Source organism: Vigna unguiculata, chromosome 10 (assembly GCF_004118075.2).
Source record: "Vigna unguiculata cultivar IT97K-499-35 chromosome 10, ASM411807v1, whole genome shotgun sequence".
NCBI classification, from domain to species: domain Eukaryota; kingdom Viridiplantae; phylum Streptophyta; class Magnoliopsida; order Fabales; family Fabaceae; genus Vigna; species Vigna unguiculata.
In genome coordinates, this window is record NC_040288.1 from 25138547 (window position 1) to 25144508 (window position 5962).

The following is a 5962-nucleotide window of genomic DNA, read 5'->3' on the forward strand; positions in this document are numbered from 1 at the left end:
ATATTTAATCTTTTTCAAATTTTATTTTTGGTAAACCAATCACTAATTCCTTAGAAATCAACTTATTCAACTGTTTCATGTGAATATGAGCAGCCCTTTTATGCCACAACCAAGGATTTTCTTCTTTTGCAACTAGACATGTTATATCACTAGATGATGCACAATCAAGATCAATTAAATAGATATTGTTGTGTCTCATACCTTTCAAAGCAATTTCATTAGAATCCTTTTGGTGGATAGTGCAGTAATCACTTTCAAAGATAACTTTGAGACCTTTGTCGCATAGTTGACTAATACTGAGAAGATTGTGCTTCAGTCCTTCTACAAGTAGCACATCCTTGATCTCCAAGGTATCCCCTCCACCAACATCTCCAATTCCAATTATTTTCCCTTTGTTGTTATCTCCATATGTAACAAATCCTTGATCCTTTCTTTTGAGATTCTTGATCTTCCTTTTATCACCCGTCATGTGTCTTGAGCATCCACTGTCAAGGTACCACAATGATTTTCTAGCTTTGGAAGTTAACTACAAAATAAGAAAAAATAATTTCTTTAGGTCCCCATTAACTTTATTGGGTCCTTGGGGTTAGAGAGATATAAGAATTATCTAGCAATAGGCATCCAAGTATACTTCCCATTTGGAACATCATAGTGTTTAATATTGCATTTATTTGATGTATGCCCCTTTTTCATGCAATAAAAACAAGTAGCTAAACAAGTATTTCTATAGTGAGCAGTTCCTTTTTCTACCCACACTCTACGAGTCCTTTTAATTTTATTTTTAGGAACATATTTATTTCTACTTAGATTCTTCTTCTCAAAAGCATGTTTTTTAAAAGATTTATTTTCTAAAACATCTTTAAGTTGTTTTTCTAAAATCATTAACTCAAACATATAGCTTTTGCAAGATTCACATTCAACTGCCTCAATTTCTCTATTTTCTAAACTTAAGATTTTATTTTTCAAAACATTTTCTTCTTCAAGAGATTTTTCAAGATTGTCTTGTAATTCTTTAAAATCCTTTTTTTAATTTTTTGTGAGCAATATCTAGTTTACTGGATTTAGCAAGCAATTCTTGAAAAGCATCATAAAGAGAATCATAATCATTTTCATTGTCAGATGAGCTTACCTCACTATCAGAGTGATCACTATTGGCCATTAAGCAAAAGTTTGCTTCTTCCTCATCGGATCCTTCAGAGTTGGATGAACTTGAGGCATTATCTTCCCACGCTATGTATGCCTTTTTCTTATAATATTTCTTGCTTTTCTTTTCATCACTCCTTTTTGAATTTGGGCAGTCTGCTTTTACATGACCAGTTTCTCCACATCCATAGCATTTAAAGTTTGAGGAGCTTCCTTGATTCTCCTTCTTATTACTCTTGAATTGATTTCTTCCTTTGGACTTCATGAACTTTGTGAACTTCTTTATCATGAGACTGAGATTCTCATCATCATCAGAATCTTCTTCCTCTTTTTGTTTTTTGCCTTTGACAACCTCGGTTTTGAATGCAATATTTTTCTTTCTTCCTTGATCTTTTTCATCATTCAGTCTTCCCAGCTCAAGCTCGTGCTCTCTCAGTTTTCCAAACAGAACCGCCATGGTCATTGTTGCAAGATTTTGTGACTCCGTGATAGCCGTCACCTTTGGCTGTCAAGTCCTATTCAAAGATTTAAGAATTTTTATGTTAAGTTCATCAGTATCAAATGTTTTACCTAGCCCATTGAGATGGTTGACAATGTGTGTGAACCGCTTCTGCATATCGTAGATGGTTTCTCCCTACTGCATTCGAAACATCTCATATTCTTGTATCAAGGAGTTCTTTCTAGCCCATTTAACATCGTCAGTTCCTTCATGAGTCAATCGAAGGATTTCCCACATCACGCGTGCACTGGTGCAGACAGAAATTCTGTAGAACTCATCAAGAGTTAGAGCAGATGATATAATGTTTCTGGCTTTAACGTCATATTGAGCTCGCCTGTTTTCATCAGCAGTCCATTGAGCAAAAGGCTTTGGTTCCTGCACTTCATTAACAACGTTAACAGGCACAAATGGTCCATTCAAAACAGCATCCCAAATACCCCTATCAACTGATTCTAAAAATATTTGCATTCGGACTTTCCAAAAAGGATAGTTTTCACCCGTGAAAAGTGGAGGTCTATTGATAGGCACCTTCAGCAAAAGTTTGATTTGACCCTACCATTTTCGAAAAATTTGAATGATTATCAAAGCAAGCTTTGATACCAATTATTGGTATCGCGCAACGGAATGACTAAACAATGGTCAAAAATCAAGAGGGGGTGAATTGGAATTTTTAAAATCTTGACAGGTTTTAAAATTTTTCTCAAAATTTAATTAATTAACTTAAAGTAATAGTTACTTTAAATGCAAGTGCAGATAAATAAGGAGTTTAAGGGAAGAAGATGCACACTAATATTTATACTGGTTCGAATCAAAAGACCCTACGTCTAGTTGTTAATCTCTTAAACAGGGAGATTAACTCAATCACTATAATAATCAAAATTACAACAGATTATATAAGAGAAAAGATTAGAAAACACCTCTCTTGAACAACCACAAGAGATGAAAAAAACTCCCCCTGAATCTCACAGAGGATGACCAGCTTTCCTAGCAACAGCACAACACTCAATCTTCTAAGAACTCACTTAGAAAAAAGTTATCGCTCACTCACACTAGGTTTTTCAAAGCTTTCTTTAAGAATCTCACAGAGCAACACTTTGCAGTCACAGCCAAAGAACTCTGAATCTTAAAAAGGTATGTTTGAAGTTGAACTACAGTTCCTTAAATAAAGTTTTCGAAAATTAGGTTAAGAATTGAGCCGTTATGTTCCAACTGCCAAGGATAATCGATTATCACTAAGGATAATCGATTATTCCAGTAGGTTTCCTGAAAAGCAAATTTTGAACAAGATAATCGATTATTTCAGGAGATAATCGATTATTCCAGTAGGTTTTCGAAAAATACAAGTTCTGCACAGATAATCGATTATCAATAGTGATAATCGATTATCACTGTAGTTTTTCTAAAACTAAGAAACCTTCTAGAAAGACGAATGCCATGCTGCTGATTCTAAGTTTAATTAAACTATTCTACAATACACTTATTTTATTTTACAAGATAACATTTGCATAATTGAACACTTTGTCTTCATTAGTGCTTGATCATCATTCAAAATCACTCGACTTCCTTCTTTTTGCCAATAGTTCTGGCATGAAGGCAACTGGTTTGAACGGTAGCTTCACCACTTTAACCCTATCCATTACCCATTGCTGATAAGACGTCTTCTCATTTACTACCCATGGCCTAGAGTCTTTCTCTGCACGCACCACACTGCCCTAAGCACTTCTAATTCGCCGGAGTAAATCATTAGAAGTCCCTTCTTCATAGAAATTCCACACTACAACTAAAGATTCTGGATTTGGTGCACCCCGTATAGGATATCCAAATTGTCTTTGTTATCGGATTATAATTAACACAATATTTGGTTCCTATAAGAGGTACATTTGGGTACTCCCCACAGTGTATGATATGTGATCTTTGCTGCCAGGATACCTCTTGTTTGATCATTCCATTATGTAACTTAGCAAAAAAACACGCCCATTCTTGTGCTCCTTTAGCTGTTGGCTTGTAATTTGGACTAATATGAGAAGTAAACCATTTATATAATACTGGCAAGCAACATGACAACTTCTTCTTCTTAGAATCATAACACATATTCAAATTTCCATAAACATCAGCTAAAATTGTTGTGACTGGGTTTTCTGCATTGATCTTATATGCTATGAAAACATTGATGGCTGAGAGATCAACAAAGTTATCGATGCTTGGAAAAATCATGACGCCATAAAGAACGAGCGCTAATACATCCATGAAGGTTTCCCCCATGTCTTTATCAGCCAATTGACGTAGATGTCCCTCTAGAAACCCTTGAGGAATGCCTTTGATGGTTCCCTTCGTAATCATTTTGCTTTCTAACTCTGCAGGGTGTATCTTTAAGATTCCTGCTAGTGTTGAAACAGATGTATTTTGCGTTGCATGCTTGTAAGGAATCTTGCCTTCTAATGGTAGATCTAGAATATCCCCAAATTCCTCCACTGTCGGCACTAATTGAAAATCCTTGAAGGTGAAGCACCGGAGCGGCGGATCATAGTATTGGACCAAAGCAGTAACAGCTGGAACCTGAGTATCAAAATCTAGAAGATTCAATAAATTCCCATACTTCCTTCGAAAATTGTTCCTTAGGATAGTCTTCATCTTTCCCACCAACTCTTGAAGATAAGTCAAGTTTCCTTCCTTTGCTCTAATTGATTGCTTCTTTTTTAGTGACTCTGAACTAGAATGCTCTCCAACTCCAGATTCCCTATTAATTTCCATTTCTTCTCCAAAAAAATGACACAGCTTTATAATTTTCTGCCTAGAATGGATACAATGAAAATGTAAAAGAAAAAAAGAAGAAGAAAAAAATTACAGACTACATGATGCTATGAATAATTTACATAACTTACTACAACCCAAAGAAAAGAACACAAACCAAGAAATACAAATAAAAAATAAAAAAATAAAATAAAATAAAATAAACAGAGAAGGAAATATAGGAATACACATCTCCCTTTCGTGCCTTATAGGGTTCAAGCGCATCATAGGATTAAGGTATGTATATGTGCTCACCAGGATAGTCTCCTATGTCCTAAGGATAAAAAGTCACTAGAGTTATGGCCCACTTCACGACATTTCTCACAACAGTTGGTAAACAACACGATGTGAGAGTATCAAATGAAGCAAACAGACTCTAGCTGGGGTTCTCACAATGACCACTTGGGAAGTACATCCACTGTGGCACTGCTACACAATCCTGTTCTAATTCTAAGCTACTCAGACCCGGGTATAGGGCCGCGCTCATGTCATGTACAAAATATAAGGTGAGTGTGTGAAGGGAGAGAAAACATGCAAACCTAAACCCCCCACCTGTAAAAGAGATCCATACAAAAACATATTTTCTACCCTAAGGTTCAGTATCCACAAATATGTCATACACCAACAGGAATATATACATAAATTGAGAAAGGGAAAAACAAAAACATCTAAATTTAACACATCGCTTTCACATATTCGATTAAATAGGCCTGACTCTCTACGATCTCTAGTGAAGTCGCCATCTGTCGCAACCTAAATCGTGACGGGACGACGAACTAAAATAAATTCATTTAGAAAATAGAGATTTGAAGTCGCCACCACAGTTTATTCTGGAAAACTATGAAAAACCATAAAAATAACATAAAGTCCGCGAAAACCAAATTTAGGGTCTGGGAGTCGGTTACGCGTAGGGAAGGTATTAGCACCCTACCGCGCCTGCCCCAAAGGCGGTACCTTTAATTAAATTTGCAAAAGAGATGTGTTTATTTTAAATATTTATTTTTCCCAAAAGTAAGAACATAATTATTTTTGAGTGAAAAGGACCCGACAAGGATTAACCTTGGTCCTACGTATTCTCATTAAAAATGAGAAATCAGGGCTACGTAGTTCTTTATAAAATTGTTGGATTAAATGATTTAAGTTTTGAAAGTTGTCTTTTGACATATTTGAAAAGAAATATCGTGCGACGCGAGCGGTCGATTAGACATCAAACACCTCTTTATAACTTATTTATTGATAAGAAAGAGAGTGTCATGTGACGCGAACGGTCAATTAGACACCAAAAACATTTTTAATATTTTTGCATTTTTAAAGAAAGTGTCGTACGACGCGAGCGGCCGATTAGACACCAAAATAATTTTTATATTTTTATATTTTTAAAAGAAGTGTCATGTGAAGCGAACGGTCAATTAGACACTAAAATAATTTTTATATTTTTACATTTTAAAAGAAAGTGTCGTACGACGCGAGCGACCGATTAGACACCAAAACAAAGAATAAAGAAAATAATTTTAAATTTTTATTTATTCT